Source organism: Octopus bimaculoides, chromosome 2, assembly GCF_001194135.2.
Source record: "Octopus bimaculoides isolate UCB-OBI-ISO-001 chromosome 2, ASM119413v2, whole genome shotgun sequence".
NCBI lineage: Eukaryota > Metazoa > Mollusca > Cephalopoda > Octopoda > Octopodidae > Octopus > Octopus bimaculoides.
This window is the reverse complement of record NC_068982.1, coordinates 90,346,229-90,358,343: the sequence shown is the minus strand read 5'-3', so window position 1 is coordinate 90,358,343 and position 12,115 is coordinate 90,346,229. Positions and strand designations below refer to the sequence as shown.

General features: G+C 36.7%; 1 protein-coding gene across 3 annotated transcripts in view; it reads left to right on the top strand.

Moving 5' to 3' along the window:
* LOC106874430 (uncharacterized) overlaps positions 1-12,115 on the top strand; it is a 1,214,035-nt gene that overhangs the window by 331,772 nt on the left and 870,148 nt on the right. The gene's annotated exons all lie outside the window — the stretch shown is intronic.

Sequence of the window (12,115 nt, the reverse complement as noted above, 5' to 3'; positions counted from 1 at the left end):
CCCCCCACACATGTATATAAAGAGTGAGAAGTGGGAGAAAGAGAGAAAGACACGCAAACTGGTAAATCGATATTATTGATATCTGACAAAATTATAGATTTGAGAGTTCTTGGCTACTTTAGTGGAAGCATGAATTTTGGTAATTCACAGAATTGTTGTCTATCTTTCATCGTGTTTTGTGCCCCTCACAAAACATCATGCTCCAATTTAGAAATCACAAAATTTGGGGGAACAAACGAAAGGACTTTATTTTTAATCAACGAGAATACATCTCAGTGGAAAAAAAAAAAAAAACACTTTCCTTCAAAACAGTTAACAATCTTGATCATAGAAATACTTTTTAAGAACACATTTAGTCATGAAAAGAACTTGGAAATCAACAACAACGGTATAAAATTCGAAATGCTGCAAACATCCAGAAAGCAATTAGAATAGAAAAAAATGGCTTCCTAAATTTCGAAATAGGAAAAATTATCATCGGGTTTCGACTTACATTTAAAGAACGACAACACAAGAGTAGAGCTTTGCTGAAAGGCCACAGGATAAAATTACACGTACAGTATATCTTTAAGTTCACCGATGCAAAATTTTCAAAATTACAACCGAAAACCCCAAAGAAAGAATTGAAACGAAAAGAATTAACACAGCTTCTCAATATCTTCGTTTAAATATTCCCAGACAAATCGTCTCTTTCGTGCTTGAATGGCTAATGGATATCATATTTACATAAAACAATTGACAATTAGGTGGTGATTATATACACAGAGCCATAGGCCTGTGGTGGCGCAAATATTTGTGACACACACACACACACACATACACACACACACGCATACACACATTTCTGCCAAAACACACTAAAATCCATCTTGTATATTTATACAATATAATCATTACTATACTGTATCCTCTCTTAATGTTCTTAAAAATTATAGTGTATGTATCCATATTAACATATTTGTGTAATTTCTCTGTGTGTGTATGTTTGTTTGTGTATGTGTGATTACTATTTTAACCGTTAGCCGAAATTTTAAGTCTTATTCGAAACGAATTTGCAATTTTGTCTTTCAGTTGCGTTTCCTGTCAGTAAATATTTTGTTGTTATTCTTAAATACACTTTAAAACAATAAACTTTATCATATATAAATATATATGTTAGGGGTAACGTTCATGCTATTGCTGTTATTTAGCCTCAAGTTAACCGTCATCGAGAAGACGTAAGATCACAGACAGATTTAGCTTTTTGTGTATGTGGTTTGTAGGACTACATTATCTAATGTGACCTTACCAATTTTAAAAGGATGTGGTGTGACTGAAGGGGGAATTAGCTTCTATGCAGTTAATTGCATTAAGTTTGAACGACAACATGCCAAGTCCTCAATTGGTTCATACTTACACATATACGCACGCACATATGTATGTACGTATATGTGGAATTTCATGTGTGCGTATGCTTGTGTGAGGCCGTGTGTCGGTTCGTCTTTGCTTGTAACAAGGTGGCCATGCATATATATATATATATATATATATATATATATATATATATATATATATATATATATAGGTGTATGTTTGTGTACTTATTTAAATATATATATATATATACATACACTCACACAGATGTATATCATTTAGAGGAGAAACAACTAAAGAGGGCGTGGGTATACAGAGAGGGAATACGTAGACAGACAACCAAAAGATTTCCCCTGCAACTGGGATGTATAACATTGTATAACATTGATATATAACAATATTTGTTTTTATGCACACTCATAAAATATCAAATTTACTTATACAAAGGAAGGATTGCCAGTGATTTCGAAGGTTTGCCGGCGTTCAGCTGCCTCAACTATCTGTCTACCAATCTGTATGTTGTATGTGTGTGTATATTTTTATGCGCATGTTTATATGTGTGTATGTTTATATATGCGCACGCACTCACATTTGCCCCCATGTAAGTGTTGATGTTTTGAAGTAAACAACACTGATATCAAAGAAGTAAGTCAGTGCAATACAAATCAGAGTATAATATTCCTCTTTCGTTTCAGATAAAAACACTGAATCTGTGTTTCACCTTTAAGGATGATCGGTGTTTATAATCGAAAACGTGGACCGCAGAAACACTAGTGTATATAGTCGAAATAAACATATCCTCTACTTTGCTTTTGTTTCGAGCTGTTGCAAGTCCTTGCAATTTCTTACAAAAATTAACCCTTAACAGCATTTGTATTTCTCCCTCGTGACAAGCACATTATATACTCTAACAATCCAAAAGTGAATCATGCAGAAACAGTAAATTGATTTCTATACATAAAAATATATATTCCCTGTAAGAAATTCTCACGTCAGTTTACATGCCGGTAAAAGTAGAGTTTGATTTTTATTGCAAGTAAGGGACAAAACTATATATAAATGTTTCAGCAGTCTGTTACACCTCGTCAGAATTGTACGTTCTCAATTTCCCTGCAGGTAAGAAATTACATGTTGAAATACATACATTCACATAGACACAGAAGTAGAGAAACACACACATATACACACATAAATACACAAATACTTACATATATATGTGTATATATATATATATATATATATAAGTATATATATGTGTTTATGTATATATATATTATATACATGTGTATGCATGTATATTATATACTATACACAGACTAACGTGTATTTGAGTCTCGAACATCCAGTATATTTATAGAAAGTGAGGAGTTCTATAATAGATTTTATTTTCACATTAGTGTATTTATAGACTGATAATTATAAGGATCGGATATAGTCGAATGAGTTTTCTATTGCATGACTTGCACATGTTCACTGATGTCCATGATCTGTTGTTATTAGGCAGCATAATCAATGATACGTGTCTTAGTCCAGCTAGCTGATGGGTAAAGATACCGGGTCTGCTAGTAACATTTCAAGCCATCGGGTTAGATACTGTGCGGTTGCTCACCTAATTAGGATTATCAATCAAATTTCTCTCTGAACACTCTTGGCCATTTCATAAACTGATGGGAGATGTTTGATGATGTAGTCTTGGACATTTTATCTGAAAATCATGTGGAATGGTCAGTCGTAACTGGAACGTCTTCATTTTACATCGTCTTTATAAGAACTGCCTTGCGTTATTTGATCTGGCTTTTTCAGTTCTAAATTAAGATTCCATTGATGTTACGAATTTTGACTTTCATCCTTTAAGTGTCAATTAAGCAGTACCGGGGTGACACCCGTACGCCCTTGAGATGTCCTGCCTTAGATCTTCCATGGAGGGCAAAGGTAAGGGAATCACGATAGTATCTGCTCGGTGCTACACGAGTTGTAGGAAGACATTAGCGAAAAGAATGATGAATATGGTGAATGGTGATACGAAATAATACTCAATTGCAATTTACTGCCGTACATGCATCTGTGTGTGTGTGTGTGTGTGTGTGTGTGTGTGTGCGCGCGTATGTGTGTGTTTGGGCATGTATGTATGTCTCTTATTATAAATCTTTTCCTGAGGAGGGTCCCGGTTTCCGACAAAGATACAAAGCTCCATCCTTTGGGATGTAGTTAACACGGACAAATTCACATTTGGAACTTCAGGAAAGTCTCGCATATTTTTACTGTTCTACTGACAGATTGCACTTCAAAATGTGATATGATGTAATGGTTTTCTGTCTAAGAGAGGCTGCGCTTCGTGTCAATTCTACTGTATGCATGTATGTATGTATGTGTAAACTTACATCGTTAGCGCGACATTTTAGCAGTTTCAGAACACGCATTTCCTGTCTTCATTTATATTTGTTTTATTTTTCAATATTTTCTATAATGAAAAGCAAGATGTCTGGTCATACTTGTGCTGTCTTGGTTGCTTATATGATAACTCAACGGCAACTCTTGCGAGACTGTGTCATCGATGAATTCGCATCACTGTGTCGTAGACTTTTGACACATAGTTGACAGACTGTGAAAATCTAAAAACATGAAAATAAAAAAGAGTGTAATAGCTCTTGTGTTCACAGATAGATTATAGTCATATATACGCTGGCATGACAGGAGGAATGCCTTGTTGCTGATATACTGTCATACATGACATATATAGACACTTGGTGTTTATATATGACAGCATGTGCGATCACTAATCCATTATATCAATTATATATCTTAATTGATTATATGTTGATTGTGCTGACCTATGATCAAGGTTGAATTATACAAGGTATTTATTACTGAGCACTAGCACACGTCTACGTGCCAATGAGTTGTGGACAGCACGTTTTTCAGATCAAGTGAAGCTTCGCGTGTTTCATATGAGGGACCTGTGCGATGTCCTTGTGATGAAATGTTAAATCAGAACTGGATCTGCAACAATGACGTACTTATAATGGCGTCATTTCTTCTATATTTACTTTCCTGCATTAACAACTACTTCAATAGCGTAGACATCTCCGTCGCATGGATGATGATCGTATTTTAAAATACCTGCTGGCATCTGAGTCGAAATGCAATGTAACTTGCATCTGCCATACAGTGATATGTGTGCAAGCGTGATAGGAAAGAGAAACAGTCGCAAAGAACACGGCTTGTAGGAAATCAGCGCCTGTCACAAATATTCAAAACAAACGGAAAACAAAGCCTATATAAGACTTGGATGAACAAAATTAACAAGAAGATATCATATCGTCTCCTACGATTAAAATATACAACATCCATTCAAAATACACTAGTTCTTGCATACCAGATCGGTACTCGAGGAAGGAGCCATTTCAGAAAGGGCTAATCACCATACTTTTTACCTTTTTCACAGACCGTCTCCGTAGTGTGGAAGGTTGATGGAAACAGATCTGTATGACGAGAAGTATTTCAACCGCGACCATCTTTTAAACAGGCCGTGTATATTTAGAGCATTATTATACAATGCATTATTTTCTGTCTATAGCAGTAACCTAAGGGGTATTTGTAGACGAATTAGCTGTTTTTTTCACGCAGATCAAGCCGCAAAGCACTGTTCTCTCGCAAGCTTGTTTGCATGTGAAAAAATGGTGTATATTTCTCTAATACATACATGCATATATATATACACATAAATATACACACATATATAAATATATGAGCATACATACATGTATACATGCATGTGTGTGTGTGTGTGTGTGTGTGTGTGTGTGTGTGTGTGTGTGTATGTGCTACCGTACAATACTTCAAGATCGGCTCTAATCCAAGGTCTTTCAGGAGAAGCCATCCTGTGTTTTTTCTAGGCACAATTTCTAGGACGACACAACCCAATGTGATTCTGCCCTTTTAAGTCGGTAGACTGTCGCGTGAGGGTAAATTCATTGCTATTTCTGGTAAATCCTGTGTTTAGGTTTTTATAGCAATGTACATTATTATTATATAAACTATGCGTGTTTAACTTTAAACCGCTTGTGTTGTTTGTATATATATATATCCGTGTGTGTGCGTGTCTGTCTTGTGTACATGTGTCTGTATATGTGTGTGTGTGTGTGTGTGTGTTTGTGTGTGTGTGTGTGTGTGTGTGTGTGTGTGTGTGTGTGTGTCTGTCTCTCTATCTGTGTATGCGTGTTCTATGAGAACAAAATGAAACAAATTAACGGGCACATATATGTATATATAGGTATGCATGCACTTACAAATCACAGGAAAAACTTATTCTTAAGGATTTAAGAGAGACAAGCATTAATTACACGCATGTGCACACGGTCATAAATATACGTGCATTTCATATAAGTAATACCTATCTATCTATCTATCTATCTATTGACTTCTCTTTTTGTCTCCCCCTTCTTTCTCTCTCTCTCTCTCGCTCTCTCTCTCCCCACACACATATAATATGTACGTATATTTAATATGTTTATGTGTAAATATGCTGTTCTTTAGTTCCTTACAGATAGAACATCTATGTTCATACTGAAGCCTGGCTTTATAGATGCATGTATGCTTCATTATGTCTGTATATGTACAAGTACAAGTACCTATAATAAATGCTCGGTGTGTGTGTGCGTGTTCGCACGTGGTACGCGTATGTATGTTTGTCAATACGTTGTGTCCATATATACATATGTATATGTGTTCTTAAGTTCGATTCATTGAACTAAAATCCTACTCGTTAAATCAACAAAGGGAAGCTAAATCAGCGTGGCACAATTTGTACTTTGGTTAGCTCCAAGTATTATAAATACAGCCCCTCTCTTGGAAGGCCTTCCGCTGTTTGCGTCTACCCGTTACACTTTTTTCTTTCGTCTTTTACATGATTTTTTTTGTTCTATCGCTTTTTTTTAATTATCGGCATAAACTGCGGCCACGCTTGAGCACCACCATGAAGAATTTTGTCGGTAAGATAGACCCAATACTTATTATTCTATGTCTGGTACTTACTCTATCGGTCTCTTTTAGCGAACCGCTATGTTCCGGGGATGTAAGTTAACCATGCGGTATGTTGTGAAACACATAAACAAAACTACACTCACGCACACAGATTTATACATAGATACACACACAGAGACACACGCACACATATTATATATATATGCATGCATGCATGCATGCATGTATGTATGTATGTATGTATGTATGTATGGCTTCCACATAATCTTCGTCTACCGAATTCTTTCATTGGTCAGTCTTGGTCCGTTGTAGAACCCATTTGTCGAAGGTGCCTTGAAGTGGGGCTGAACCCGAAACCATGTTGCAACGCGAAGTACCTAATCACATGGCTACGACAGCTCCTAAGAACCTACGCAGTGGATTGCGAAACGAAATTCTGAAGCAGCCAGACTTGTGTATGTAATTTCAGTCATGACCGACTAGCTAAAAATGTTCATATCGTAATATTAAGATCTCAGATTCGATCCCATTCCAAGCCGCAAATCACTTTTAGCTTGCGCTCAGGTCAAATCAAGTTTGAATGCGTGCATGATGTGAATGTGTGTGCGTGTGTGTGCGTGATTGAATACACGAAATGTGGCAGCCTGTCGGATGGACTATACCACGCCTTGTCACTTTGTCACATTGTGGCACGCTGTGTTTGTGGAATACTCAGCCTGTCATGCTCTGTTATGTTGTTCAGTTGATCCAACAATTGTAATGTGCATTTGTGAAACTGACGGAGATCCATTTATTTACGTGTGTGTGTGTGTGTGTGTGTGTGTGTGTATGTGTAGGAGATGAATCGATAATAAATGTTAAAGAAGGTGATGGTAAGAAGGTGATGGTAAGAAGGTGGATAACGAGAACAATTGTTATTGGATGATAATGATGACGTTGATAGACATGTTGCTGACGATAAAAAAATAAATAAATAAATAATAATAATAATAATAATAATAATAATAATAATAATAATAATAATAATAATAATAATAATAATAATAATAATGAAAATAAAAATAAAGTAACCATCATAACTATAACCATCATAATAGGCAGTATCATTATCTCTGTAGTCTCCATCCTCATCACAACGTTATTATCACCACGTCATCACCATCATCTACATGATGATAGTGATGATGATCCGGATCATGATCATGGTGATCATCATCATCGTATTCACACCTACCACTGCCAACATTCGTATTGTGTATATGTGCCTATGTGCCTATGTGCGACCACCAACACCACCTCCACCAGCGACGCCACAGCAGTCCCCTTCGTTAAGTGAGTAAATATTACTTAACTATCCATCTATTCCCTCTCCTACTTAAATATTCTCTGATTCGATCAACCAGTCAATCAATAAATCAATAATAATTTATTGATTTAATAATTCAATAAATCAATCAAGCAACATATCGCTCTCTCTCAGTCTCTCTCTCTCTCTCTCTCTCTCTCTCTCTCTCTCTCTCTCTCTCTATCTATCTATCTATCTACCTATTTAGTTACCTATCAGTCTATCTGTCTGTCTGCCTATCTGTCTGTGTGCATGAATGTATGCTTCAGTTAATCACACAACATATATCTATACATATACATGCATAAACAGACACACACACACACACACACACACACACACACACACGCTACGAATAAATACACACATACTACAAATAAATATATCTATCTACATACGTAACCATCTATCTGTATAGTAATTTTGTAGTTTCATTCAGCCGCTATTTCTAGTTTCATGGCTCCCTTGATGGCTCGTGTCCACGCGTATGCGTGTGCGCGCGCGCGCGTCTGTAAATATATATATACATGTATACACGTATGTATGTGTGGAAGGAGGAGGGATGGATGGATGGATGAAGGGATGGATAGAGGGATGGACACTTGCTTGTGTGTATGTTTGTTTGTGCTTAGATGTGTTGTGTACGAGTGAGTGTAGTTTTGTCAATCGTTATCGTTTCACCCTAGTTTAGCCTTGAATGAACAGGGCTTCGACAAAATACATTGCAACCATACTCATCCTATTTGTGTTACCCAGACAACGTTATCAATCAGGAATTTATAATTTCATTATCAATTCTTCTGAAACCATAGCTTATAATTTGAAAATGTTTTGACTAGCATTTTTAACATGCCAAGTGACCACGTAACGGTTTCCTAGTTGGCTTGACTTTGTGATGTAATTTCTCTATCCAAAAGCGTAGTGTGTGGTAGAAATCCTATATGAAGAGGTAGTTTATTTATATATATACAGAACAACAGTGGCTACATGATGTCACGCTTTGTTTTTCATCCTTTCATAAACATAAGAATCAGCAGCTCCGATCGTTATTGGAAAACATTAAACGAAGCTTTTTCCTCCGATATATAAGAATCTGACCTCATAGATGCTGTAATGTGTCATGCGACATTATTATTTTACCATCCATTCATCCATCCATCCATCCATCTATCTATCTATCTATCTATCTATCTATCTATCTACCTGTCTGTCTGTCTGTCTGTCTGTCTGTCTGTCTGTCTGTCTCTCTGTCTGTCTCTCTCTGTCCCTCTCCCCCTCTCTCTCTCTCTCTATATATATATATGTGTGTGTGTGTGTGTGTGTGTGTATATATATATATATATATATATATGTAGATATATGAACCCCTATCCCCTACTCTGTCAGTTTCCGCCCCTTCGCTCTCACATGCGCATGTGTGCTCATGTTTATGTATATATGTGTGTGTGTGTGTGTGTGGGGGGGTCTGTCTGTGTGTACACACGTGTGTATGTTTCTGTCTCTGTGTGTGTACGTGTGTGTGTGTGTGTGTGTGTATGTGTGTGTGTGGATGCGATTGGGGATCACATTGAACAAATCAGAATATTCAATAGATATAACAAAGTGAAATATACTAAATGATATACCCTGTGTATGATAAACGTATCCTGAATATTTATCCTATGTGCATGCACGTTTGGGAAGAGAGCTCGTTTTGCAATCCCGAGATCCTTGGTTCGATTTCAGTGTTTGACATACTGAGTTTGTGTAGTGTTCATTTTTTGTTTTTTTCTGCGGTGTGAAGTTGTTTCGGTTTTGGCGTTATATTAAGTGTACACGTATCTCTGGAGTACTCAACCACTTGCACTTTCATTTATCGGATAACTAGGATGGTGGATCCATCACGGAAAGGTAAACCGGTGTGTCGAATTATATATCGTCAGTTTTAATTTTATTTCGATAAATAAAGATCGATAAAATAAATGTCAGAATGAAATATTTGATTTTATCGATATGATCGAATCAATCACTTGAAGTTGGCTCCACAGCCAGGTCGCAGTCCAATGAGTAAATCCAATATACAAATAGATACATATATACATGCATACATTTGTGTGTGTGCGGGTGCGTGTGTGTAAAGTGGAAGCGGCTAAATATGGTCACTCTGAAACAGAGCAATTAATTTTGATAACAGACAACATTATCTGTGGGTCTAGTAAACGACTTCATCTGGACATTGTCAAATTAGTGTGTATTGCGTGAGGTTCACGTGTGTTCTGTCACTACACACACGTATGATGTACTCTGTGTGTGTGCACGCACGGTAACTTGACTCCCACGCTTTTTAGCTGACGCATCTTAATTTTATCAATCAAGGCGTTTATTCATCCAGAGAGCTGGGCAACTTCTTAGAAATGAGCTAGTGTTATGACCAAAATCTATGTAAATTAATATACAGGACGAATTTCGACTACACCCATACCAAAAACATATCTCTAAATATATTTTATGGAAACCTTTCATGACATTTAGATGTTTCGATGACTACTCTCCTCTGTAGCCAGTTTTGAATGAAAGAAATTCCCCGCAACAACAAACATGCTCTGAGATCAACGCGAGTGCGTCTTATATGGAACTGGAAAACTTTCAGAATGCTGTGGTGGAACAAATGCTGGACTAAACGATTTAAAAATACCTATATATGATTCATGTGGTTAACTAGATACCCATAATCCTGAAAATGCAATCGGGGCATCTATTCACTGTGCGTAATGTTCAACTAATTGAAAATTTGGGGTGGGGGGCAACGAATAATATATATGTGAAATAAATATATGGAAAGTATGACTATCGAATATACACATATTAGCAGGCATATATGTAACGTAGGACAACCTTCCGAGCCATCTCAATGTTTCTGCTCGTGCTCACGTCTTCAACCAGCGTAGAATACGCACGTACGCACACACAAACTCTCTCTTAAACACACACGCACACGTATGTATATATTACAAATATGTGTGTGTGTGTATTATATATTGTAAATATATAAAAACGTGATATATATAGTATACATATATTATAAATATATAATAAGATATATCCATTATTTAAAATATAAATAGATGCTTAATACATATGCATGTATTAAGTATCTATATATTATACGTATAATATATGTGAGCTTGAATGTGTTATATAATATCTATAGATATTATTTAATATGATGTATATATATATATATATGTATACATTTATAAACATGCATACACATACACACATATGATATAGTATGTACTACACTCAAACGCATGCTTATCTATAGATTAAACACACAAAGGTTCACGCACGTGTATTTATGATATCCTATATATAGAACTTTCAATTTATATAAATGTTGTGTGTGTGCGTGTGTGTATACACTCACACACACGAACAAGCACAGACACACAAGGACATCTCACACACGCATACACACATATACCCCGCCATACACGAACACAAACACACTCAAAAATCATTGTCGTTTTGCATTTCCTTATATCTAACCGATGCCAAATTTTTCATCTAAAACGAACCAAAATAATTCCTTTAAAATATAAATAGATACATAAACGCAGATTATAAACATTATTATCTTTATATAAGGTTTGTTATTTTTTTCCCTATTGATTTTTGTCAGTAGAGCCGATTGTAGAGATGGTAATGGCGGTGGCGTTGTCGGTGATGTTGGGTGGAGAGATGATAGTGTTGCTATGGCAGTGCTATTGGCATTTGTCATGGTGCTGTTGGTGATGTATTCTTTCTTGTGTCGGTGTCATTCGCTTAGGAGGGTGGGAATGGAAGTAGTGCTGACGGTTTTGGTAATGCTGGTATGACAATTTGATTAGCATCGAGGTATAGTGATAGTAACAGTGTTGTGGCGCTATCGATTGTGGTTGCGGTGGTAGTGGTGGTGGTGGTGGTGGTGGTGATGTTGGTAGTAGTGGTGGTGACGGTTGTGGTTGTGGTGGCGATCGATGGTGGTGACGATAGTGATGGTGGGGATACTGGAGAGTGGTGATGGCGATCGATGGTGGTGCTGCTGGTGCAGTGTGTGGTGTGGTGGTCCTCATGTAGCGGTAGTGGTGGTGGTACCGCTGCTGTTACTGGTGATGATTGTTATGGTGGTAGTGCTGATCGAGGAAATTGTAGGAGATATGGTCGCGTGAATAGTGGAGGTGATGGTGATTGTATGCTTGACATCGTATAGGTAGTAGTTGTATTGAAGTTGATAATGTAATGGACATAGTAGCAGCGGGGGCTTTATCAATTTTGTTGAAGTTGCTGTTGTTTAGCCACAGGTGGAACCCGATTGATCCTTTATTCAGACGTAATTCATTCAGCACCATATAGTGCAATGTGTCCTTCCCTTTAAAATCGAAGCATTATGTTGTCAGATAAATTCGTTCGTTT